Source organism: Rousettus aegyptiacus, unplaced genomic scaffold (genome assembly GCF_014176215.1).
Source record: "Rousettus aegyptiacus isolate mRouAeg1 unplaced genomic scaffold, mRouAeg1.p scaffold_m13_p_7, whole genome shotgun sequence".
Taxonomy (NCBI): domain Eukaryota; kingdom Metazoa; phylum Chordata; class Mammalia; order Chiroptera; family Pteropodidae; genus Rousettus; species Rousettus aegyptiacus.
The window spans coordinates 78,772,736-78,800,648 of record NW_023416310.1 but is presented as its reverse complement, the minus strand read 5'-3'; the positions used below and the strand labels follow the sequence as shown (position 1 = coordinate 78,800,648).

At 36.2% G+C, this 27,913-nt stretch overlaps 1 protein-coding gene across 1 annotated transcript in view; it reads left to right on the top strand.

The window, feature by feature from the left end:
- The window catches only part of TENM2 (teneurin transmembrane protein 2), a 2,693,686-nt gene that overhangs the window by 1,507,885 nt on the left and 1,157,888 nt on the right, over nt 1–27,913 (top strand). The window contains exons 10-11 of the mRNA XM_036224946.1: nt 13,004–13,156; nt 13,679–13,798. The gene's annotated coding sequence lies outside the window, so the exon portion shown is untranslated. The remainder of the gene's footprint in view (nt 1–13,003; nt 13,157–13,678; nt 13,799–27,913) is intronic.

Sequence of the window (27,913 nt, the reverse complement as noted above, 5' to 3'; positions counted from 1 at the left end):
TTCTGAACACTACTAACACTTGAACAGGTTTAAAGGGCCGATTAAACCCATCTATTTTGTGTTAAACTAGTCAAATTGAACCTCAGTTAATCTTCCATAAAAATCTAGATTTCTATAAAAACTATGAGTGATTGGGAGTTACCATTGCCCCTGACCTTTTTAATGTGTCAAATATTTAACAAAGTGAGAGTACACTTTTCTGGCCAATTCATAGATCTTTTGGTATATTTAATACATGATCCTTTTCAGAATGTCAGACTTATCTGAAGAGAGCAAAGCTAATCTGTCACACAAAGTAGAGGGAGCAGAGATGGTGTCCTGCACTTTTTAAAAACCCTTCTTTATAGGTATTGATATTGCTATACGTTCAGTCTAACCACAGGACTGGAATCTTAATCAGAACATCTACTATCACGAAAGAATGTTGAAGCCCATTGTAACTTTAAAGGTCAAGTGATTATGTTTTTATACCCAAATTGCTTTCAGTATTCAAGAGTCCTTTTAACAAAATGTTAACATACATTCCAGCTCTATGTTTTCAACTTCTGGTTGTAAATGCTATGTAGGATTTGAAGTATCCCCTCTTTAAAACTCTTGACTAGTGCTGGATTTTTGACACTCCATCTTCACCAGTGGATTCACTGTTAGTGAGTGAGAAAGACCTTTAGGTGTAGACTTATGAGGTAAAGATTTTGCTTCCAGTGTCACTAGACCAGAAATCCTACACCATGCTCTGATTTTTGTTGACAAGACAAAGGAAAAGGAGAACACCATGGGACAAGATCATGTTCTAGAGGAGGAGGGGACCGCTTTGGGAGGCTGACATTTTGAGCTTTGATTTCCCAATGTATTTTTTTAGAAACTTGGCTGTGTTACTTCTTTCCAGGTATCTAGCATGTGAATACTCTTTTCTCCATTTTTTTTTTTTTTTTTTAAAGAAAGATGCAGATGTCTTAAATAAAACCAGCTAACACTAAAGGATTTTTTGTCAGGGAAAAAAAATTCTTAGTCTAAGGGTTTTATTCAGTTAACTCTGCCACTCACTGGGTCTTATACCTGTGAAAAAGTACCATGACCGACGACTTTAATGAATGCCTTATGCCGTCAGGAAAATGTAAAGTCTTATCTAGTGTTCCGTACTAAAGGAGGCGGAAAGGCATGCGACAATTTTGGAAAGAATTCTACTCCACAACGACGGACATTTTAAAATTTGGTTCCCCGAGGTGTTTTATTAACTACTTGGAAAAAATTATCTACAATAACTTTAAATGCCCCATAAGCCATTATAGTGCTCCTCAGGTAAATAGTTCATTCTGGGCATTCATAATGAACTAAATCTGGAGTAAGTTTCAAAGTTTCAGTCCTGGTTTTGCCATTTGCAAGTTATATGACTTTCAGCAAGTTACTAAAACTTTGTAAATCTCTGTTTTCCCGTGCGAAGAATGCTGATAATAATGCTAATCTCACAATATTGAAGAATGTGCTTTGGATATTCAACATAGTATCTGGCACACTGGGCATTTTTAATAAATGGTAGAATAATTTTTTTTACTTTAAATATTTTACGTTAAATGTATTTTGAAGCAATACATGAATTTCTAAACATTAATCAATGGCAACGTATTTTCCAGCACCCTCTAAATATAATTAGAATGAATTTGTCAGCAAAGAGGTGTATGTTCGTCCATAGTCATTAGTCCGTATGTCCCTTCATGATCTCCAGCGATTCAAGGAGTCTCCAAAAATCCCATTTGCTAGAAGATTAGATTCTGTAGTCACATGGCGTCTAAATCACCTTATTGTTCCCTGCCTCAGTCCTGTCAGGGCTGCGCACACACAGCCTCAATTTATGTAGCAAGAGATAGCAGCCAGGCAGGACCTAATGTGTTTATAACCAGTGAATAAGTAATAGAAATTCACCATCTAATGAACACATACAATGAATTGGGCACAAATATGATGTTTATGAGAATGAGATCTAAATAAGAGAGCTTTAGGTCGAAGTCTCGGCTCCGCCCTCATTAGCTAGATGTCCTTGGTATGCTTTTCCTCATTTCTAAAAATATGGATAGCAATATTTGCATTTCAGAGGGCTGTTATAGTGGTTAAATGGAATAATGAAAGTTAAGGGTATTTAGTACATCGTAACCTCTTCCTTCTTTTGCCTCTCATGACATCCTCTGGTTTTCCTCCAGCCTCACAGTCCACTCCTTCTCAGTGTCCCTGGCAGTCCCCTGCTCTGCTTGACTGGACATCGAGTGGCTAAAGTCTGACCTTGTCCTTCTCTCACTCTACACACTTGCCCCAGGTGGCCTCATCCAAACCCATGTCTTCAGACACCACTTACTTCCCAGGGAGAACTCTAATTTCCATCTTAGTAGCACTGCTGCTCTACTTTGGTGAGGTTAAGCGTATTGGCCAGTCACACAGAAGAAGTCAAATTGGCATAAAACCAGTATCTGTCTGACACTGAAATCCAGCCTATTAAAAATGCAGAGGGAGACGGCAAAAAGCACACGATTTAGTACCAATCACCCACGTACTAACTTCCAAACTCAACAAAAGGAGCAGGAAACATTTGAGTGTTTACTTGACTTGCTGTATCTGAAGAAATCATGCAGTTTTTTTTCCATGTGATAGTGCAGCTTATCCTTTAATTAAAATTTTAAAAACAGTTTTTGAAGGTTAAGAGATCCATCTAAAACTTCAAATCATTTTCAAGGAAAATTAATAAAAATTATTAATTGTTATAGCTCATTTATAAGAAGCTAGATGAGACTATTATGAAAAATTAGTGAAATTATTATCAGATGGAATAATTAAAGATCAATTGTGAAATAATCACATAATTCTACCTATACGCTGTATTGCTCTTCATTAATCAAAGATAATCTGGAATTGCAATACTTAATTAAATGCAAAAAAGTGTTTGTGTGTTCTGGCTCTGAAACGAGGTAATTGGAGAGTACAGAAGCTGTACAGTTATCAGCTTTTGCTGATTTTTTTAGAGTCTAAAAATGTAAATTCTACAGTGCGGAGGTTGGTCATTTTGTGGGCTGTTGCATTTGACTTAAAATAAAAACACCTGTTTTCAATAAAATCATATTTTCTTAGTCCCGAAAAAGGGGATTTTAATGCATCAATAAGAAGAAAGCAATGCATCTAATTTTGGCGGATGTATTAGATCTCAGAGGCCCATGAACAAATTCCATCTCACTTTGCTTTCTTCACTGCCAAAGTAGCGACCTACTGGCTAAAATCCTCAGTGCTCCTCGAAAGAGAAAGTAACTCATTCTTCTCCTATTTGTCAAATAAGACCATTTATAATACTCATATCAGAAACTAAAATAGTCACGCATCAATTTCAAGTGCCATTAATACAATCAAGGTAGAATTTACATGCAATAAAAGATGCCCACTTGAGGTATATAACCATGCCTTTTGACACATATGTACACTCATGGTGTCACCATGACAAGACACAGAACATTTCTGTCACTCCAAAAATGTCCTTGTGGCCCCATTGCAGTCGACCACACCCCCACCCTTGACACCACGCAACCATTGAAGCGCTTTTCTGTTGGGATAGATTAAATTTGCCTTTGTTATTTAAGTGGAAGTATATGATGCATTCTTTTGAATCTGACTTCTTTTGCTTGGCGTTGTACTTTTAAGATCCATTCTTTTTCACACATTCCTTCTTTATTCCTGAGTAGTTCTTCATTAGATGAACATGCTACCATTTCCCTGTTGATCAACCTGTTGATGCATGTTTGGCTTAGTTTCAATTTTGAGTTGTTATGAATTAAGCTACTAGAAACCCTTCTTTATAAGTCTTGGTTTTGGTCATATTGTAATTCAGTTTTCATATTGTTTTACATCATTTGTTGATTATATTAATCAAGTAAAAATTAATTTCAATAATATCTCCAGGATGGAGGAAGATCATGTTCATGCTTTATGTGAAAATAAATGAAAATATAGAAATGTGTTCTTTTGGAAAAGAAGCATTTTTACATGCATTGTTTCTTTCATTTTTTAATCATGCTTTTCTATAGATGTGGAAGATACTGTTATTATTCTTAACTTATAAATTTGTAAACTGGGTCTTAAAGCAGTTCAACGATTTGCTCAGTATCACACAGTTGGTAAGTGTTACAGTCAAGACCAGAACCTGCTCATAATTTCCTAATCTGTTCCACGTCCCGTTCTTCCACGAAGAAACTTTTCACTTCCTTCAACACATATTTATTATGTTCTTTTTGCCTAACACTGTTTTAGGATGTAGGGAATCGTGTAACAATAACAAAAATATGTGTTCCCTCAAGGAATTTATTATTTTATTGAGAATACATGTACATGGAAAAAATCGCGTGCAATTGAAGGCGATTAGTTAAGGTTGTTAGAAACATGTATTCTGTGTTGCAATGAAAACAGATGTCGAATTAATAGATAGCTAAATAAAATGGGTAAGGAGTTACCTGTAAGAGATTCATTAAGGAAGTGATTTTTGCGCTAAACATTGTTAAACAAAAAGTTTGAGAAACAAGTAAGTGGAAAAGCCAAGTATGTGTGTCTATGGGATTAAGAACAATTTGAAATCAGCAGGACTGAGAGGATTTATTTTCAGATTGAGGTGGGGCCAGTTCAATGTCAAGTTGAAACAGGTGCAATTTACTAGGGGCCAGCAGGGGGGCATTCTAGATCCTTAAGGAGCAAAGAATAGTGAGTGACATGGTACGGAGTGATGTTTTACATAGGATAATTGGTCACAGCTTGCATAATGGGGGAGATCTAGGAAGGAGATCAAAGAGTATGAGGTGATGAAGATCCAGACTGAGGAAAGGAAGAGACAAGTCTAAATGTTTTTTTTGTGTGTGTTTTTTGTTTTTTTGTTGTTGTTGTTTTTTGTTTTGTTTGTTTTTTGAATAAAAACAGATAAGCTATTACAGCTCTTCACTGAATGGTTTCCTAATTCAGAGGCATTCGTACAAAATTTCTCTAGAAATGAAATGGCCTTGTGCTATCAGAACTAGGTTTCACAGCCGTAGACATGATTATAAAGCTATGCTTTATTAGACTTAATTTTGGCCCGGAGCTTAATTCCTTTTGCTAAAATTCACTGCCTGTCAACTTACCAAAGGATGCACTGACTTGCTTATTTTAGTTTCTCTCTTTCGAGTATAGTTTAAAATAGCACCCATCAGTCTTAATCTCAACTATTTTCCAAAATGTTTCCCAAATTAATAAGTGAAGGATTGGAAGCAGTGACCCTGTAGGGGAATATGACAAAAATAGCTCACCCACAATTAGAAATGAAATCTCCTTTCATTGAGCATAGGAAATTGGCCAAACCTAGCAGCTTTTCATATTGTGCTGTGCAAAGGGGTCCTTAAGGCACGTGCTCCCTAAGTTCTGTCTCCTGTTGCCCAGTGGTCTGGTGGATGCTTCTCTTTTGTTCCCCATTTTCTGCTGTCAGCTAAAGTCTCAATCACCATGCCCTGGGCAGACAGGTAGGTTGGGTCCTGGTAATTAAATGAACTATCATAAAAAGACTTCAGTTAAAGGTGTATGTGGGTCACGGCACATTGAATAACCCTGCCACCCTGTATACTCACTCTAGAATACAAACTAAAAGTGTCACTTTCGATTGATTTGGAAGCCAAAGAAGCCCTTAACCAAAAATGTATGGTCATGATGTCAAACGACTCTTGCTTTTCTGAAATGAGGCCCTTTTGTTCTCAGTCCAGTGATTTTTCTATGCATTATGAAGGGGGGACCCCGTAAACTTGGGGAGAAGATAAACTTCAAAACCTACTCTATACATACATGCTCTATACACGATAGTCCTTTAATCTTAGATGTGTGGCTTATTTTTTTGCCTCAGGTTCCTCATCTGTAAAGTTAGAATAATATCAGTACTTACCCCAAATAGCTAAGATCTATTTAAATTGCTAAGTATTCTAGCTGGCACATAGTAACCATTCAAATATTAATAGTTATATTCGATCTGGTACTCCTGCTACTGTTTTGTTTGTTGTTGCTGTTATTGCTTCAGCCTGACTTTTTTTTTTTTTTTTTGGTAATTCCTCTCAAGGTATTTTTAGTGTAATAGGGAAAACAGAAATAAAAACACCTAAACGCAGAATTTAAAAAGCCCTATGTATAGGTACAAGCAATATACTAAAGAAACAGTAGAAGAAAGAATAATTCTGCAAGGGCAGTCGGAGACCATTCATTTAATGGGTCAGATGCATTAGAGATGCGCATTGAAGCTGTAATTTTAATTTAATCCGAGACAAAGGCAGGCAGGCTGCCGAAGGTTTTCGAAGGGAGACTCCAGCTTTAGGCAGTTAGGTCTGGCATCAGTGTGAAAAGGGGGCAGTGTAAGAGAAAAATGAGCGGCATGGAAGGGATAGCAAGCTGGAAATGGTTATTTTTCTTTGATTGTTTTTGTGAGATTATGGATCTAAAGAGGCAGAGATGTAGGAGGGAGGGCGGCGTGACATGGGGGAAGGGTTGTGGGAAGTCCTTTACCTACGTACTGCATCCGGCCCATCGACACGTCCCAGGACTGAGTATTCCTCTGACATAAATCCTCGAACTTACCTGCTTTGCTCCCTCTTACTTTACTTGACCTCTGAACAGCATTTCTCAGATGGTCCCCTCTCTGATTCCTGGACCAATTCCTCCTCTTGAATCTAATGACACTCTGGTTTTCCTCCATCCTCACGGCTTTTCCTTCTCATTCTTCCAGATGTCTGCTGCTCTGCTCGCCCACAGATGGCTCCAACTTTGGCCCTCTCTATCTATACACCCATCTAATTTCATGCCTTAAAACATGTCCTGTATCCTAATGAGTGCCGCATTTATATCTTCCTTTTTTGAACTTCTTCCAACTCTAGACCCATGCCCCAGACTTCCACATATTTACACGGATGTAGTAGGCATGCTGAAGTCAACATCTTGGCCATATTTTCCACTCCCAACTTGCTCTTCCCTGAGTTTCTCCATCTCATAAATGACATCACATCCACCTTAATGGTGGAGCCCACGATCTGTAATTTTTTTTTCTTTAATTTCTTTGCTTCTTCCAAGCTCCATACTCAAGTCATCAGAAAGGGCTGTGTCACTCCCCAGATCGCCCCAACTCCTGCCTCTGCTCTCTGTCTCTGTGCTCTGACCCTGGATCCGTCACTGTAACTTGTGCTAGATTAAAAATTTATAAACCAATCTCACTGTGTTGTATCCTGACCTCTGCACTCCTGAACTAACCACTCAGGAGCTGGAGTGATCTGTTAAAAACCTAATTCCAGTCATGTCATTTCCTTTCACAAAAGTCTTTAACATCCAAACTCTTATCCAGTTTATAAGATCCTATTTCTCTGACTTTGTCAACTTTCATTCTCCCCTCTTCGTTTCAGGCACACCAGCTTTCTTTTCCTTGAATATATCCACCACATTGCTCCTTAGTATGCTTTGTGGCTGCTTTTCTTATTGGTCAGTGCTTTGTTTTGATGCCCTCTCTTTAGAGAACTCTTTCTTAATTTCACAGTAAGAAGTCCCCTCCAACTCTCCCTGAATCACATCACCCCACAGTAACCTGGCTGCTTTTGTCTATTTTTACTTATTCATTCTTCCATTCAGCTTCCTCCAATTAGAAGTAAGCTTTATTAGAGTAGGAATCTTGTCATTTGTGTTTAAAACTCTTTCCCCAATATCTAAAATAGGGCCTACCACATAGTACTTGCTCAGTAAATAGTATTTCAATGAATGAGTCTTTAATACTGCCATCCTATATCCAACTCACTACCGTTTCTTTCTTGGAATACAACTAGCAAGCTTACTATTTGTATCACTCTGATATTCACCCCCACCTAATTCACTCTATACCTAGGACCTTTTAAAACTGCGATGTGATCATGGCAGTCCCCTCTCCCTCATAAACATGTGCCATACAGGATGTGGCCCACATCTGCTTCTCCAGCTCATCCCCTGCCACTCTATCTTCAACTCAGTGTGCTTCTCCTTTATTTTTTCTTCTCCTACTCCTAAATGCATAAATAGTGGATAAGGGCTGGAAATAGTTTCACTACGTTTTTCAGTCATCAATACTCAGGAAAACTGTTAAGTGTTTTATTCTTGCAACCTCACCATATTACCTGTGCACCGTGTACCGGGATTCCCCCCTGCCCGGCTCCTTTTTTAATTTGTAAAGATAAGGAACGGGGGGCCCGAAGGCGGGTGGTTACCCATCAGAGTGCTTCATCATGAAAAGGTCTGAGACTTGTGGCAAACCAATGACTGTAGGATGCAGGTCCAGTGGAGTGTGCACTATTCAGGCTCAGACCGAATTACAAAAAGTAAATCACACTCTAATTAACCAGAGTAGTTAGCATATAATTCAGATCCCTGGAACTCCAGCTGATTGCGAATTAAAAAAGAAAAACAAATGTAATGTATAAAGAGCCACCCCCACCCCACCTCCACCCCCTCAAAAAACCTGTTTCCATATACAGACTTCAAGGGTGAGAAAACATTACAGATTTCTGCAAAACCGGAAATATTCTTGCTCTTTGGAGGAGGGGGGGGCGAGGGGGAAGCCAAGTTCTGTTTTTCAAAGACAATAGGGATTAACCTAGTGAGGGACAGAAGCAGTTTTGCATTCCATCGTTGTGTGCTGCGCAGATCCTGACTTGGGCATTTCAGAACTACAGCAGGTGAAAGAAAAGTTTAGAAGATAAGTTGGAAACATTACTGCATGCGAATTTTGTAACTCCATCATCCTCGCCGATTACTTTTGGAAGGTGTAGGGTAGTCATTCTCCACCAAGGATAAGTTAACACACTGTAATGTAACCTATGCAAACCTCAGATTTGCTAAATAAAGAGAATGATGACATCAACAGAAATTACTTAAATTGCAAATAAATAAATGCAAAACATATTAGGAAACTTAAAAAAGAGACTTGAGATATGAGAGGACACTATTGCAGATACTAGAGAAATTTTGAGATTATATACTCTGTCCCAAAAATGAAAAATAAAATGAGTCTGTTGCACCAAAAAAAAAAAAAAAAAAAAAGCATTGGGAAGTCACTATAAACATGTGAGCAAATATAAAACCTGGGATGTGTGCAGGCAAGTGTTTGCTTTAGGAATTAAAAGAAAATATTAACAAAGGAAAAATAAAACAAAAATCCTGTGTTTTCATGTATCTTAATTTCAAAGGTCAGTGAAAATATTTCAATCAATGAGTTAATTTTACATTTTAAAATGTCACTCCACTTTTAAATTTTATCCTAAAAATAACGAGGCTAAATAATAGCTTAAATTGATTGAGCTATCACTACCTGTCTATGTACTGTGTTAAACATTTTCATTATCTCGTTTAAGTTCATGTATCCAAAGAAGTGAGATTTACTATCTGTATTTTACAGATGAGGAAACTGTGATTCACAGATATATCTTAAATTGCTCCAAGAACTCATAGATAGTAAGAGAGTGAGTTATGAATCTAGGAGTTTCTGGTTTCAACATCCATGTTTTTAACAACTGCCCCATGCCACCTCTTTATTGTAAGTTGCACCTTTTCTATGGAAATGAAATGAACAATCAGTTAATGTAAAATCTGGTCATATGAATCTCACTTGTAAAGGACTATGGCCACTCAGAATGTATAGCTCATTCTATAAAATTATACAATTTTATATGACAGTAAACTTTGGAGAGGTGGTTTAGATGTCTGTCTTTTCATCCACTTCAGAATAGTGTTTGTCCCAGGTCATGATGCTAAGGGGGAAAAAAAAAAATCTGTGTTTTGATCTCTTACATGTGACAATTGCTCAACAGTGATCTGGTCACTTGTGCAACCTGGTGCTTTAGTCCTTATGAAAAATAAGAGAGTCATTCATCTATCTTGCAAAGACATACTTCATGCTTTATTTTTCTTTATGGCCAGTATTAGTGGAGGTATTTTATGCTCAATTAAAAAGAAGCTATTTGAACTTTAAATTATTGAGGGAAATTACAGTGGAAATTTTCATCCTCTGTAGCCTTATGCCCATTGGGTCGTTTGTCAGACTAAAACTTTTTCCAGAATAAAATTCATCTTAAAAGTAAGACTTTGTGCATGTGTGTGGGGGGGGAGGGGGGGCGGGGAGAGGGGTTAGGACAAAAGTTTATGGATTTTTTAAAAATACTTTCTAAGAATGGATCTCAATTTTAAGCTTATAATTTAGGTCTATACTGCAAAAATTGGGTAACTGTAATATTAGAGCTACTGCCTTTAATTTCCTGTTATAGATAGCATTGTCTATAATTTCTGTCAACTTAATGAAGGACTGCTTATCATTGGATAGTTTACTCATGTATGCAATAAACAAATATTTATTAGGTACTTACTATGTATGAAACACTCCTTTAATGATAAACAATGTAATTCTCTTTTCTACATAGCACTAACCATCTAGTTGTCGAGGGTGGAAGCAGATGCACACAATGAGAAAATTTCAAATAATAAAAACTGCTATGAAGAACATAAAGCAGGATAATGGGGCAGATGGAGTATTACCGATGAGAGGTCAGTTTAAAAGGGGGTCAGAGACGGCCTCCCTGAAGATGTGGCGTTCACTAGGAGACCTTTACGATAAGAGTGAGCCATGCAGAGTTTTGGAGGAAGAGCATCCCAGGCAGAGAAAAAAAAGAGCAAATATGGTAAAATGAAATGAGGTATTTGAGGAACACAAAGAAAGCCAGTGTGTGCCCGTAAGGTGCAGAAAATGTCAGATGAATGTTGAGATGAGGTAGGAGAAATAATCGAGGGAACTATAGGCCTTAGTAAGAAGTAATTTTACTTTAATTTCAATAAGAAACCATTGGAGGGTGATTTGCAACTGGGAGCTGCATGATTTATCTAAGAACTTTTCATTTCACAACTGAGAATGCGATTTCTGTTGGCCTCACACAAAAGCAAGATATGGAAAAAGATTGAGGGCTGTAAGCCACAGTGCCACAGTGAAACACGAGTTAACCCTTATCTCCAGACGCCACTCAGTGAGATTCAGTATATACAGGTAACTTACCTACTCCCTGGGCAGGCACTATTTTAGGCACCAGAAATACTGCCATGACTAAGAAACGTTTTTGCCTTATATTTTAGATAATAGAATAGAGGGAACATATTTTAACCCTGAGCACTGACTGAGGGTTCTTTTTATTAATCTATCTCCTTTTAAGCTTCAGAACTTGACTGCATTGTTTATCAATTGCGATTGCCCTAGAACCTATTAAAATACTTGACTTGACATGGACTAGCTGCTCAGTAATTCTTAACAAATGAATTGAACTGAATTGAAGATTATCATGTTAGGTTTAATCTTATTGATACACATTATGTGAATGTGTCTTCTCTTTTTTCAAAACTATGTCCTGTTGGTAAATATATATTTTCTTCAAAGAAGGCTTCGTGTTTTTGCAGGGCTTTGCTATATTAGTCACTATAGTATGCTCCTTCTGTGTCATGTGGTCTACCTTATTCCCATGAATTTAAATCTCCGTGGCATGTATCTGTTTTGGACTTAAATTATATGAAGTCAGTTATACTCCAAATTTTTTGTCAACGTATTATTTTTGTAGTCATCTAAAGATGCTCCGTTTTGTTTTTGCACGCCATAAAGTCAAAAACTGGAGAATCGTTTCCTTTCCTATTTCCATTTTACAGCCGATTAAAAAAAAAAAAAACTCACTAATTTCTGATTATTACAGAATACACTTTAAAACACCAATGCATTTTGATCTGCCTCTAGGCTTTTCCTTTACTGTCTGTGCCCCAGGTCCAAGAAACCGTGGGCAGTTCCCTAAAAGTGTCATGGTCTCTTTCATGGTGATTGTTCAATAACATTGCAATGTTCTTCTCTCTTCTTATTTTCTTTACTGCATAGTTTATTTTCAACCTTTGGGCCTTAGGTTAACATTTGCCACTTCTAAAAGCCTTTGCCTGACCTCTCACATCCGGAATAGGTGTCTGTGTTTCTCCTGTTACCAGATTTATCATGTACTAGTCTAATATCTGTTCGCTCTCAGTTTGTTTGTTTGTTTTTGTTGTTGTTGTTTTTTCCTAGACAAGAAATTCTGTGAGGGCTGGGACTAGACCTTAACTGCAATTCTTACTCTATTTCCTAACCTAGTGACTACCAAATAGTGGGCCTTTAACAAAAATCTATCAAGTGAACAAATAAATGGATAAATTACCTGTCATTTTCTAAGGCAGATCATAATTTAATCTCATGATCTGGTACATTAGAAAAGGGACAGGTTTCAAAATATGTTTGAATTTCTGTCTCCCGAGTTCTATTTTTATACTTTTATTTTGCATAGTTTGATACTTAGCATGTTACTTTAGAGCGATATTGTTTTTAAGACTGAGGAAGAAAAGAAAGAGAAGGCAACCTAATATTGGCATCTTCCCTCAGGACGCATTACTCAAGAAAAGCAGACAGGAATGAGTAGTGGTTGAAAATCTGAGAGCAGCCAGAGGTCTTTAAGAAAGAGAACAGGGTACTTGGACGGGAGGCCACCTAGGAAGACCAGATGCTGTAGGCATAAAAAATTTAAAAAATAAAGGATTGTAAACTGACAAAGTCCTTGCAATCTGCGAGGTCAACCAAAGGGTGCCTCACAAAAACAACAACAACAACAAAAACAAACAAAAACAAACAACAGGGCATCATTTTCACATTCACTTTTTTCCCTCTGATGGTCCAGCTTGCGAAAACTCTGGCTTGACTGTTGACAGTCATTGTGTAGGAACTGTGGTTTCTACTGTCTTTAATAGGAAATCAGTGTGGCTGTACAAAAAGTAGTGAGAAATGGTGTTTCTGTCTCATGAATAAAAGCCGAGCATCTTGTTGCTGACAAAGAGCTGAGGTTACTAAACCAAGGGAATATAGGTGAAGAAGATACTTAATCTTTTTTTTTTTTCATTCTTTTTTCCCCTCTCCTAGCTCTTTTTACCAGCGTTCAATTCAACCCAAGGAATCAGGAGCCGAAGAGGAAGGAAGTAATTGACATTTAAAGCCTCTATTTTTAGACACCTTTACACTTTCTTTCGCTTCTAACTAGCAAGGATTTTTTCCAAACAAGCTTTTAATTAGCAGGTGAGTTTAATTGATATGTGGGTTTCTTAGAAGGGGAAAGGACCTCAGAGTAGAGGACGGGGGAGGGACTCCGTCACTCGCTCACAATAGAAGACCATTAATTCGTTTGCACCTGGATGTTTTTTTGAAAGATCAATTTACTGTGGCAAGAAAGAAGGCAGAGAGAATCAAAAGGTTGGATTCTGTCAGACGAAGGAGAGGCACTATAATTTAACATGCTATATGGATAATTTAAAACTGAGAAAAATATTGCTACATATGTCCAAATACAGATACTAACCCATTTGCATATAGTAAGGTTCTGCCCAAGTGCTGATTAAAGAGTAATATTTCAAAATCAATGAAGTTAAGTTTTAAAAGTTTTTTTGGTGTATACAGGAAAGCAAAACAAAAGCAAAAACACACATTTAAATCACTTTCATTAGACTGAAAAGAGTATCTTATTAATGTAATTGAATGTGAGCGTGTTTGAAAAGTTAAATAAGAAGTCGTTTGCTTTTTTTTTTTTTTTTTCCGGGACAGGAGAGGACACATATTCTGTGTCTAATTTTGCAAAGTGGGAGGTTCACAAAGCATGGGAAGGTGTATACATCATGAATCAGAAACCACGGTTGCATGGAAGACAGACCAGTAGTGTGTAATGTAAGTAGAAAAACAGAAGAATGAATTGAAAGTACATTGGCTTTCTCACAGAGTCAAATGAATGGCTGAACAATCGGGGCTCGCCAAAGGAGGGGGAGGATAGCGGGTCTGAAGGCTAAGTAGAAGAATCCAGTGAGAGTCTCTTTAAGAATCTGTCAGAAGAATGACTCAGGAAACAGGATCCGATCAGTGATGCTCTTGATTCATGTGCCCACCCATTAACAGGGGAGGCGAGATACTTCCGTTCTACCAATAGCATCTGTGGCGAGGGAGAGACATAGGTTCATCAGGTAAAAAATTCTAGATGCTGATACAACTTTTGACCTACTCTAAAACTTTTATGTACATGTAAACACACACAAATATGGCATACAACCTAAACATGCATATGTAGACATATGTTGCTACGAAAACTTAATTACCATATTTTTTCCCAGTATTTCAGTACCAGTACTTCATACCTGCTTCGAGTTGATGATAGGTGTTGAACAGGCATATTGAAACTCTCTGCTGCATCAGACATCAATAAAGTTTATATTCTATGTTAGCCAGAGTGGAATTCTCCTTTGATTCCCCACAGCTAGCAACTATAAAAAAAAATGGTTGCACTTTTACCCTTTAAGATGCCTTTTCAGATTATTTGATATTTATGCTTTAAAAAGCCTTAAATAATAGCCCAGACCCTGCTGAGTTCACCACAGAACTGTCAAAGATATTTATTTATTGGACAAATGGTAGTTACATAGAACACAGAGTCCTAGATGAGAAGCTGGCTACATAAACATCTCCTTTCCCTACATTTCTGCTTTAATGATGGGCCCAAAGTGAGACTTTTAGTGAGTATTATTACAGTAGAAAATAATTATTTATAATAGGAAGGGATAGTTCATTTAAGAATGAACTACCCTCTTCAGGATAAATGGTGCAGACTCTTATATCCTTTCATCTTACGTTCATATATCCTGAAGACTATATTTCTTTTTCTTTATTAGGAAACAGAATGAGTGAGGATGTTTTGAGAACTGTTGCCTGACCTCATGGTTAGTTCAAATGGAAATGCATTACTCTTTTTGGCAGAGTATTTAGATTCATAACTTGGCTAACTTGGCTTATGTATAAGGACCCTGTGTATTTGTAAGAGAAATCTGAAGAGAACATCATATCCAATTACAGTTCTGACTTGTATGATTTGTGGTCCTCTCTTTGTATCCTTCTCGAGAATGTTAGCAATGCAAGTGTTCAGAGCAAGCAGCTACCCGGATCTGGTGTATACTGACGAAAGGAAGGTAATAAAAATAAGAACCCTTGAATGCTATAATTGCTGATCCAACCTCTTAGACTACTGAAAATTAGTTGGCCAGATGTTCCCCCACCCAACTGTAATGGGAGATAATGTAGGAGACTGAGTTTTGAACCTTCCCCAGGTGTGCACACTTGAGCAGAGAAAGGTGATTATGAATGACATGATGACAGGTGCAGTGCCCATGTTCTACAATGCCCTTGCGTATCTGTTATATATTTAGGATTTTCCCCCTGAGGCATGTCAGAGATATGAAAATAGACAAAGAAAAAAAAAAAACCCAGAAGACCCTAAAAATGGAGGCGGGGGGAGCTTAGAAGTTGTGAATATTGTATTATGTGTATACTAATCACATTGTTAATTAAGGTTTCATTTATGTCCGTCACAACCCTTGTAATAAGCTCTTTACATTTGTGAATAACCTTCACAAATCTTGAGTCGGGTACTTACAGCATCTCTACATTTTACATGAGTCAACTGATGTTTAAAGACATGGAGTTGATCACAGTTACATAGGAAGCAATAGAATAGATCTTCAGCATCTAACATCAGAGCTCATGGGCTTACCTACGAGCCATTGTAGTTTTTGAAATAGTAGATCTATTCACTTCTTTAAGGCCCAGTCACTGTGCTAAGCCCAATACCAGCATTATCTTATTTATTCTCACAACCACCAAGAGAAGTACAAATTGCTGCCCCTATTTCACAGGAGAAGAGGTAGATGCTACAAGAGTTTGATGAACCTGACCAAGGTCATGTGCTATTAGAGAACAGAGAAGGTGTCCAAGTCAAGCATGGTCTGACTCCAAACCCCAGATGTTAACTACAATGAAAGCAGTGCTACAAAATAGCTGTATCTTCTGGATGTGAAAATATAGCATTGTTACTTTAATTTAAGTCTGATTTCCTTTATTGCCATTCACATGTTTACAGTCACAGCAGAAGTGATTATCCTTCCATGCAACATTTCCTTGAGCTTCAGTTTTGAATGGAGCCCAGTGCATCCTCTGATTATTCCATGCAGTTGCCCTCAAGGACTATTTAGGAAGAAAATGTTGTTCTTCTAATAAAACAGCACAGCTGTCTCAAAGAGCTTTTAATCCATCTTTTTAAAAGATGTGGACTTTCTAAAGTAATGTCGCCCCCATTTGTCTTCTATGAAAGAAGATATTTCAAAGCCAGGAACACCTATCATAATAAACCATTAAGATTACTCTAGTCTTTCAGTGTATTTTTAGAATTTCATATTTCACCAAATGTTGTTATATATAATTCATGGTAGTGGGATATGATGGGCTATGACAGTTATCTCATTTGTGAAGAAAGATCAAATAACTCATTGTCCCACCTCCACAAATAAATTATTCTTGTCCCCAAGTATATGATTCTGTTTTGTTAGTTTCCTCACCTTAATGATTTTCTTTTCTACATTAATACTTTTGCAAAAGGCTATGACCCTTAATGTCAGTTTAGCTATTATGAAAGAAGAAAAATTCCTGGAAACTAGCCTCACTGATATAAAAAGGAAGCATTAACAAAGCAGTCTATACTTTTAGAAGTTATAGGATGCCTCGAATGACAATTATTTTGTAGGATTTCATCTACTATTTCTGGGACATGTCCAACATATGAAGAGAAAGCCTAAATTTTTCCTGCCCTTTAAGTGAATACCATTTGTTTCTGCTCAAGGAGGGTCTAAGGTTCTGTTTTTTTCTTTCTTCAAATTCATAGGATCTTATATTTAATTCTAAAATTATAATACTATATTGGGCTGTGGAACTGTAAAATTTGGGGGTCTTAATGTAATGCTTTAGTCCATAGGACATATAAACATATATATGTAAATATTTTTTTTCTTAATTAAATTACATCAGTATGTTGAGAATATGCCTCACTAAGTCTTGCCTGTTTATCCACTTCTCATTCTTCATAAGCATGCATATTCTTATGGTTTTTAATTATACCTGGTGTGAATTTTAGTCTGTGATGTCCTAGTTGATTAACCTACTTGAAGACAGATATGTTTCTATTTTTATTTAACACTTTTCAAGAAACAGTGAGAGCCCCATGTTGCCTTCTTAAGAGTAAAGGCCCATGTTGATGGAGAAGAAGATGGTTAGTAAGGAAACATCGGGCAGGTGCTCTAGCTTATGCCTTTGTCATTTTTGCTTCCCAGAAAACTTTTCATAGGGAATAGTATGATGATGCATTTTTAAGCCTTTTATCATAAAAATTTCTAAGCACATGTTCATGGAATGACTAAAGGTGTATATCCTTTTAAACAATCATAAACAGCCAGTATATGCTATGTAAATAATATAAAGAGAGCACTTATATTTACATATATATCTCATAAAATAACCTGATCAAGACATATTTATATAACTATATAAAATATCCAGTTATGATAGATGATAAATAGATGTAGTATTTGTGTGTTCTATTTGCTCAATTTGTCAATGTGTTTGTGTCAGCGTGTGTGTGTGTGGTCATTGCATCAGGTCGCACCAGTGGTTTGGCTCCAGTTGTTTATGAGGACATATGTAGGGCACAGGGAAAAAAAAAAAAATCCAAGTTAATAGTGCCAGTATCAGCAGTGACACCTCAGCTAGTCTTCTTGGACTTAGATATCAATTGAGTGCGAAGCTGATAACAGTTGTGGAAGTTAGATGGCCACTCATCTCCACTAAGAGTTCGCTAGAAGGGGCTTTTTGGAGCCCACTACAATCAAGAGTTTTGGAGTGGTGAGAGTCCCGCTGATATCTTTTTAATGACATCTATTGAGACAACCAGTTCTTAACTCCTTGACCATTTTACATTAGTTCTGGTTACTTTTCAGTAGTCAGATGATTAGGACAAATATACAAGCAATCATTCTTTAACAGATTCTGTAAAATGTGATTGTTTATTTGGGGTAGCCAATAGTGTCTTCAATATCTAACAGAAACACTGAGAGGTTGAAATTTGCAAATAAGGAATTAGAAGAAGATGTAACATCAAAGCATTTTAGAGAGTGTTAAGGTAACTGAACATACTCTGCATATCTTCAAGGTACCAGTTCCTTTGGCAGGTATATTATACCCCTGACCTCATTTGTCTTTCATCCTTAGGGATAGATTATCTCCAGTTTCCCGATGAAGAGAGTAAAATCAGAATGATTAAGTAACTTGCAAATATATTTACTTCTAAACCAGGCTTTAGTGCTACCTAAGCAGAAATAAGGCCAACAATCACATAGCCAATTAAAAAAAAAAAAAGTTATCAATATGTCAGATTTAGGAACAGAGTAGGAATGGTGATGGTAATAATGACATTCGATATTCAGGAAAAGGGACACATTTGTAATGAATCCCTGCAATGTGAAGAACATAAGCACATTTTATTCTCACACTTTTGTGAAATGTGCATATTATTCCTGCTTTATAGAGGAAGAAACCTAGGGTCAGAGGTGTTCATGAATTATCCCAGGTCCCACAGATGGTGAACACCAGAATCTGGATTCCAATACAGGTTTGTCTTGTTCTAAAACCCATACTTGGTGCATTTTACCAGATCACCTTTCCAAAGCAACAAGTAGGAAAAGCTTTGACTTCTTATCAGAATGCTGTGAGGCAGGCAGGGCTCACGCCTTATTCCTGTTTAATAGAAAAGAAAAGTGGAGCTAAATAGCCCAGCCCAGCTTGGCAACCTCTAAAAGCAGATTTGAGATTCAGCTCCCGGTTTGCTAAGTGTGAGTCTGAGGTTTGTCGCTACCACTCTGAACTAAGTTTAGCAAAACTAACGACAATCTGAATGAGACTATCTCTACCATAATGCAAAAGTTTTTTTTTTTTTTTAACCAGTTATAGACTGCCTTCAGTCACCAATGTACATGAATGTACTAAACACCTGTATTCATTGATTGTGAAGTTTTTTTTTTTAGGACAATCTAATGGCGCCTCTTTATGCATTTCTGCTCAACTTAAATTCTAATTGTGATAGCATTTTCCTTTAGTATCACATAATGGTTCTGGATTCTAATAATTTTCACTCAATTTTTATGAAAAGTTTTTTATTAGCTTCCCCCCTCCAAACCACTCTTTTTTGGCAGTAAGGGACTGTCTGTCCGTCCCCAGCGTCCATCATGCTGATGTGGAGAATCAATCTCTCTTATTTCTCTGCCAGCTTTGTCATTTATTTTTTATATCGGATTGTCTTTCACTTTATTTCTTTAGCCTCTATTCTTTTGAATCTTAAAAATTTTTATTTCTCCTGAATGAGTCATCTTGGTTCAGTGGAATGAGATTTTGTGTGCTCTTTCTCCTTCAACTTTTTATGCTTATCATGAGATTAGCATCTTGATTTTGGGGGCTGTGACGCTACTTGGACGTTTTCTCTCAGTCATTTTTTGTTTCCATCTTGTCACTGTGGTTCTGTGTTGTTAAAGTTCTTTAGAGCCTGTTCTCCACCTATCTTTTCGTTTGTCCGGTTTTCCCACATCAGTTTCTTGGGAGGTTGTAGTCTTCAATTTTTTTTTTTTTTTTAATATCATGATATCAGGAATTTTTGTTGTCAGGTACATTCAAAGAATTATAAATCCCATGCCACTCTGTTCTACTCCCTGCACATGTTTATTAGTTAGTGGATAGTATTGGAAGAGGTTCTAGTCTTATACTTGGCTTGTCCAGAGTTATTTTTATTTGAAAAGCACTTCAATCTAAAAGAAGCTATATCTCAAGATAAAATTCAGTTTTATAAAACTTACAGTTATTCAAGTGTTCTTGCCAACCCACAACCTACTGAGTTACTTTAAGTTTTGATTACTATTTTAAAAATAAAAAGCACAACAGCTATATAATAGGTGCTTTACGGTTCACTTTTACCTGCACTGAACAGCATTGATATGATAGGGGCACCGGTTGGGTGTGGTGGACAGAGCTGAGCTTTGAAGTTAAAACAGGTTTGGGTTTGAATCCTGGTTTCACCTCCTGCTAGGGTGTGGCCTGCGGGCAAATTAATTAATTTTTTTCTGCATCAAGTTTTTCTTTTTTCTTCAAATTGAGATAATTGTATCCTCTCTATGGATAGTTGGAAGATTAAATCTGATGCTACCTATAACTGTTTTAATTCAGGAACTAACATATTGGATATACTCAATAATTTGTAGTCAATGCTATTATTATTTTATATAATATGTCTTTTAATTTACAGTTATTTCCAGAAGTAGCCATAACTTTTCTCCCATCTCTTCAGTTTGAGGATATTTCTCTTCTTCCTGTTAAGTATTCATTATTTTATAATTTGAATATATACTCATCCTGATAGGAAAAATAGCCTAGAGAAGATTTGATAGCTTTAAGTGTCAAGTAGATTTTGCCTTAGGAAAAAAAAAACTTAAATAATGGTTAAATATTTCTGAATTATATGTCACAAAGTAAGAAAAATCATAAGAGAAGTCTGAATAAAAAAAATCTAACAAATCAAATCACATAACCTCATGGAGTTTTTAATGGCGAAGATAAGACACAACTCCTCAGTCCTTATGGGACTCTCTGCAGATGACATTGCCAATCATTTCTGTTAAAATAAGCTAGTTAAAAGTATGACACAAATAAGAGTCCCATTCTCATAAGTCAAGGATTTATGAAAAGAAGATTCATTTCTGACTATGAAAGTGTTTGTCTTCCCAGTCAACTCCATTTACATCCAAAATCTTAATCATCTGGCCTGACCTCCCTCTTGAGAGCTGTTGTTCTCCTGGATGACTGACATTTGGTACATCCTCTCACCTCAATTTCAACAGGTGAAAAACTCTCCATCCTTTCTGGCCACTCACCCACGAAAGCACTCTCCTATCTATATTTTCTAATATGCACCAGTGACTCTATTATCTTCTTAATCCCTTTAAACCATCATGGATTCTATTGTTCAATCAGTCTCTCCAACACTGTAGTCGAATCCTCTCGATTTGTACTTTAGACCCTTAACTGACAATCTTCCATGTGCATTGGCTATTCAACTTGCTTTAGTACCAGTGAAACTGTGGTAAGCTCTTTCAGGAAAAGTATTTGGTCTAATGCTTAAAATCACAAACAGATCTATTAACATGTATGAAAATTAGAGTCGTTTGATAGTAGCATAGAAGGGCATAAAGCAAGCAGTTAGTTATGCAGAAACATCACAGCAACCCCCCCCCCCACACACACACCTTTATTAATCTCTAAGGATTTCTTAAACAGTTCTCTTAAAGATGAAATGTTTTGGAAGCCCACAAACTCTTACACAGGGATGTTCTTTTGTTTTTTCCTTGGTGTAGCTCTGTACTTCTAAAAGTTTTGTCTGTTAAAGAGTTTATCTGTTAGGGTTGTATACATACCATTGCGAGATACATCTCCTTCATACCATTCAGCGGCTTATGAGAGATTCAAATGATTTTCATGGCTAATTTTGCTTATATCTGATTTTTGCCTCACATACTACTTTTAAAAACTAAGCACTGTTTCATCCGAGACCCCACAGGCTCATCTCTCCCCTACTTAGGTAGCCATGTACTAACTACAGAGTAAATTTTAAGTTCTTCTATCTCTTACCCAATTCTTCAACCTCGTCTTTTATCTTTCCACAGACCCAGAAGAGCATCCCATCAGGCTTTCCCATTTCTCCCTGTTGCAGACTGTGCTTCTACTCTAGAAACTTGGTCCAATTCCTTTAACTGCAGTAACGTCCCTCCATTTTCACATAGTGAATTCCTGTCTAGTGATGTCTGGTTAATCGCTCGTAGCTGGAAAAGGGGTGTTCTTTTTTCTAAACTGTAACACTTGATTTCTAGCATGCATTCCTCACTGATCTCCACCATGCTCACTGAGGGAAAATGAGCAATGCAGAAAACCAAGAAAGAAGAAGAAATGATTCATTACCTCATGGAGAGAACAACCATTAATATTCAATGATATGCTTTTCTTGATTTTTTTCTTTCTCATGCATCGTGATCCTTCTCATAACTAAAAGAAAAAAAAGAAATGCTGTCATTATTATATATCACCTACTATTTTAAGATTTTACAACTTGTATTCTGTAATCTTCACAACTACTACAAGAGATATTTTATCCTCATTTGATAGGTTAAAAAAAAACCCAATGCTTAGAAAGCTTAGACCAATAGGCCAAGGTCACAAAGCTACAAAGATATAGGAAGTGGATATAAGCCCACATTTGTTCACTTCAGAGTCTTGAATCTTAACTACAACGATGCTGCCTCTGTGTACATATATGCTGCTCTATCTAATCACAACAAAATCACTTTCTTCTGTATAAAAAAAAAAACTTTAAGAAAAAATGTAAAAGTAAAATTTCTAAGACTAAAGCTCAAACTCTATGTTAAAGAGGCTCTAGTGAATCATTATCTTAAAAAGACAAACTTATTCATAAAAATAATCATTATGGTTCACAGCTGCATGATGCTTACCACATGCCAGGCAGTGTTCTAAGTGTCATATGCATTAACTCATTTCACCCTCCCTCTAACTTCATGGGAGGACTTTTATAATCGTGACCATTTTACAGATGTGCAGACTGAGGAGCAGATGAGTTAAATAATTAACCTAAGGTTACTGGAATGCTTCAGCCTACAAGAGAGCACTACACTGTATATACAAAATAATTATTACATATAATTATGTATAACTATATAATAAATAAATATGTGTATATATACATATATATATATATATATAATCTTCAACCTGTTAATCTTTTTATATAATTTTCTTAATATTACTGCAGTTTACTCATCTTGGCCATAACATGGCATTAATATATAATCAGCAGCTCAAAAATGGTAGATGATTCTTGAAACAGTTGTATTTGCAGAAGCCAGGCACTAACTTTAATTAACTTTAACTAGGACTGCTTATAACTCCATGTGAGAAGAGACACAAAAAGGCCCATTAACTCTCAACATCATTTCCGTGTTTTCGCTTCTGTGTGCCCTCAAGATAGTACTTTTCCCCTGCTGTTCTTTGAGTTTTGCATTTTTCCCCATTTTTAAAAATATATTACCAAAGAGTATAAGTCTAAAATTAGTCATGTATTCACTGTAGCCTTTTAGTTCATCTAAACATGTTATTTCTGGAAAAATGGTAGAGAATTTTGAGGAAAATCGAATTTTAAAGGTTGAAAACCTTGTTTTTTTAGGGATTCCTTCAGTTCATAGGTGACTATTTGGTTTTGATTCCTTTCTGAGTGCATGTGAATATGTGTTGTAAAAATGTTCTTCAACTCGAACTCTAAAGCAATTGTCTTAAACATGCTAACAGCAGAATCTTACTCTCTCTATTTGGTAATATTAAATAAAAACTGCTAACTTTCAAGTATTTAATGTGCAGTTTAAAAAAAAACCTGCTACATGATTTCACATTTTCTGAAAACTAGCATTTAAAATGACTCTTTACTGTTTTCATGACTCTAGACTTTGAAGAAATACTTCAATGACAGCTGAAGCGAGACATCCAGCAGGCACCTTCCTTTTTGTATTCTGTGCAAGGCACAAGGACTCCTTTCCTCTTGAAAGTTTTATCATGTACAAGGCTATTAACATTATGAGGATAGGCTGAAGCATGAATAAATCCCGAGACTTACTGATGATGTCATTACATTGGTCAATAAAATACATAGAGGGAAGGGCTTCCCACGCTACTGGGCTCAGCTAACTAAACCAGGATACGCGAGCAATTAACTCTTTAATTAAGATGAATGGGTGACATTAGCCCTCCTTAAACTCTGCTCGTCAGCATTTACAAACAGAAAAAGACGGATGCCTCCTTCCCAAGAACTGTAGGTTTTATTTTTCATTCATTGACACAGTCTCATTCTTCCTACTTAGTAAACAAAGTCACCGAAGTACAGGGGTGGTCAAAGCTCTTTTAACAGGTGTATTTCATCTGTCATCTTTTACTATTTAAATATCCCCACATTGAAATTTATCGGGTTCTTTTATGAAGCCAGTTTTATCACTATTATTATTGAACACAATCGTCTTGCCTTTTGCCCCATTGCACACAAATAACATTTATGTCAGAATCTCATAGATGAATGCAATGTAGAATTGAAACAGTAGTTATTTATTTGTTCTTCCAACAGCTATTCATTGTTATCTGCTACTTTGCCAGTAACTTACTTCAGGATTAGAAGTCTAGAGATACATGTACCAGTTTTGCTATACCTCTATTTAGCCTTATGACACTCAGCAAGGGTTTCTCTGAACCTATTTGCTTATGTGTAAAATTTGGTTAGTGGAGCAATTGATGCTGAAATTCTTTCCCACTGATATTTAACACAGTAAAAGGGAAAAAAAATGTACGGATCATTCTAAGAATGAAGTGTATAAACCAGCTCTGTCCAAGAGACATATGAGGTGATCTGTATATGCAATTTAAAATTCTCTAGTAGCCACATTAAAAAATAAAAATTTCAATTAATTTTAATATTTAACCCCATATATATGAACTATTATAATTTTAAAATGTGACCATATGTGTGTATGTTTATACACATATATATGTCCACACATATATGTATGTATTATACAAATGTAAACACACATGGTTACATCATCTATGTGATATATGACCTACTTTATGTTATTTTTTTGCACTAAGTCTTTGAGATCTCAGAGCACACTTCAATTCCGATTAGTTCAAAAGCCACATGTAGCTGGGGGCTGCTGTATTAGTCAATACTATTCAAATATTAACAGATATAAGAACAAATACAAGCATATTTCATATATTTGTCAAGTCAGATTAAATTACTTAAAAATTTTCCCATTGGAAAAGTATTCACTGATTTTAAAACTTAAAGTAGCTATTCAAAAATAAATAACAAAGCTTAGATTATCTAGAGGCAAAAATTTTGTTCTGAATTAATATGATATGAAGGGACTAGTCACCATTAAGCAAATCCATTTACCATGATGTGGAAAAAAGTGAAAAGACTCAAGTGCAGGAAAGAGAATGTCCAAGTAATTACCCCACTGTAAGCGATAGTGTATACTCTGGGCTTATAAGATTCTAAGCTATACGGTTAATGATACTGACAGCCTAGTGAGACAGATAGTCCATTCAACAGAAATGTACTATCTATACCCTATAGAAACATGCCATTTAAAATGAATTGTTATTTCATTATTTTCTTTCTTTCTTAACTTTTATGTTTTCCAAGGAAATCTTTAAATTTCAGGGATAGTGATAGCCCCTTCTTACACAGCATATTCTACTTTAGCTGATGCCATTTTTTCTGGTTTGACGGGACTCAATGAATATGCATTGAGTGAACAAATAAACCGAAAGATAGAAAAATATTTTGTTTAGAGATTATAGATTTCGATCTTTGCAACTTCTTTGTCATCTCATGATATCTGTATTGTTTTCAGTTTCAGATAATTCCTCTAGTAGAGAATAATAATAGTGACGATAATGTTAACCACATTATATTTAGTTTCTACTAAGTGCTAGTTATTGTGCTAATAGTGTTATATATTTTATATAATAGACTCTATCTTGAATCCGTATGTATTATAAAACTAAAAAGCAAGTGCTTCGATTCCGTCTCTAAGAAAGCTCTCTCTTTTATAAACACTAAGGAACCTTATAGGTTTTTTTTTTATATTTTTATATGAATGAATGCACATTATTGATTTAAATTATCTAGAATAGGAGCTAGAATGTAGAAAATATTTAATATATATTTGTTGAAGAAATTATTAAAATACATTATAAGTTTTCAAATAAGGCAGTTATTTGGGAATATCTACTGAGTACTTTCCAGGTGATAGATTCTTTTAAAAGTAAATCAAATATTTTAAAAAACTAAACTATCTATATAATGGACTCTAGCAGGTGAAATATGTGCATATTAAAAAACAATCAAACACAGTTTCTCACCTTATAGGATGTCACAGTCTCATGGATGAGACATGTTCAAATGAGTTTAAGACCACTTTAGAAAATGCTTCTGTAAGTTTGGAATAGCAAGGGAGGTTAAGTCTTCCAGAGTGTAGTAGAAAACACTGGAAAGGTGGCATTCCATGTGAGCTTAAAAGGGGAACTTTTCCAGGAATGAATGTCACAAACCAAGGGGATACAGAAATGGGGGAGCACATAGTGGATTCTTTTATGAGTAGCCCGTGAGCTTAAGATTTAGCACATAGTGAGAAGTGGCATAATCTGAGGGCGGAAAGATACATATGTGTATGTCTCATATAGAATTGCTTTATTTTGTAAGCAATGGGAAGCGATGGAAGGGTTTTAGGTAGAGATGTAAAATCAGACTTGGCGATTTTAATAATTGCGATGTCAAATGGAAGATGATTTGAGAAAGTAAGACTGTAATTGCAGGTTGTCGTAATAGTTGAGGGCGAAGATAATGAGAGTCCATGCAAGCATGGAGGGGTAGATGTGAGGGAGGGAGGATTTCAAAACCATTTCTGAGGCAGACTTTGCAGGGCTTATTAAAGGTAGATGATGGAAGGCAACACATCAAGGATACAGCCCCAGAAGCTCTAACCAGCTTAAAGCTGACATCATTAAATATTAAAACAACCTTGCACTTAATTTAATCATTTTTACTGGTTTCAGAGTCAATTTCAGGATTTAGTAATATTCCCTGTCAGTTACTTGTGTGGTAGTTCATTATCATGTTGTGGAAAATACTCTGAATAGGGAGTGAGAAAAACTATTTACTATACTGCCTGTACAAATAATGCACAGATTCTTCATGCTGAAGACATCAGAGACGAGTGTAAGGATCCTGCTCGTGAACAATCTTTGGCTAAGGAGAACTCATTTAACTTCCCTAAGTCAGATTCTTCTTTATAGTCTGATGTTTGGAAGAAAATCAATAATTAAGTACACGCGTTTTAAAAATCAGTCATACTAAGTATTCGAGAAGAAAGAACTTGAAATCATCGCTGGTGTTCCAGAAAATATAAAAGTTAGTTAGGATTTTAATGAGATTGGGGAACAAAAAACAAAGTTATATGTGCTCATTCTTACCCAAAGTCTCTATTTGTAGTAATATAGAAATAAATCATTCTGTTTTTATCATGATATTACACTTTGGGTTATAAACAACCAATTATCTGCCACGTGATCCTTTTGAGCATACAGACCAGTGGCTCTCAACTGTGAATAATATGCCCTCCTGGTGACATCTGGCAACTTGTGGCCGTCATGACTGGTGATTGTTGATGTTATCTAGTAGATAAGGGCCAGGGATGTTACAAAAATTTTGCAGTGCATAGGACCATCTCTCTCCACCAAAAAATATTCTGCTCTAAGATGTCAACAGTGCTCAGGTCAAGAAATTCTAGTATAGATCATGTATGAAGTACCCTAAGGAGTCCCCAAGAGGTGCTGTCATAACTTATAGAGACTTACTTAATCTTATAAAGTAAAACATAGTCAAACGGGGCAACTCATGGATGAAACACTCCGAGACACTCAAATGGAAGATGGGAATATAAAGTCTATATTACTTCTTATTCTCTGTCAGCAAGCATGCTTTTTCTCTGCTCGTAGGACCAATTTTATTTGACATCATTCATATGCCATTTAGCATTTTCTCTAGGAAATTGCTTTAAAAAAAAAAAATCCAAGGTGAAGTTGTAATACCAGGGAAAATGGAACACAGAAGGGATTGGCACAGTATTCCTCTTAGGAGTGACACCTTCTAGTGTGGTCTGTTTATATCCATCGCTCAGGAAAATGAACTTAACTGTGGAGCTGGGGTCACAAGCTTAAATGCTTAAGGCAAGGCTGATATTCAGCACAAGGTGTGGT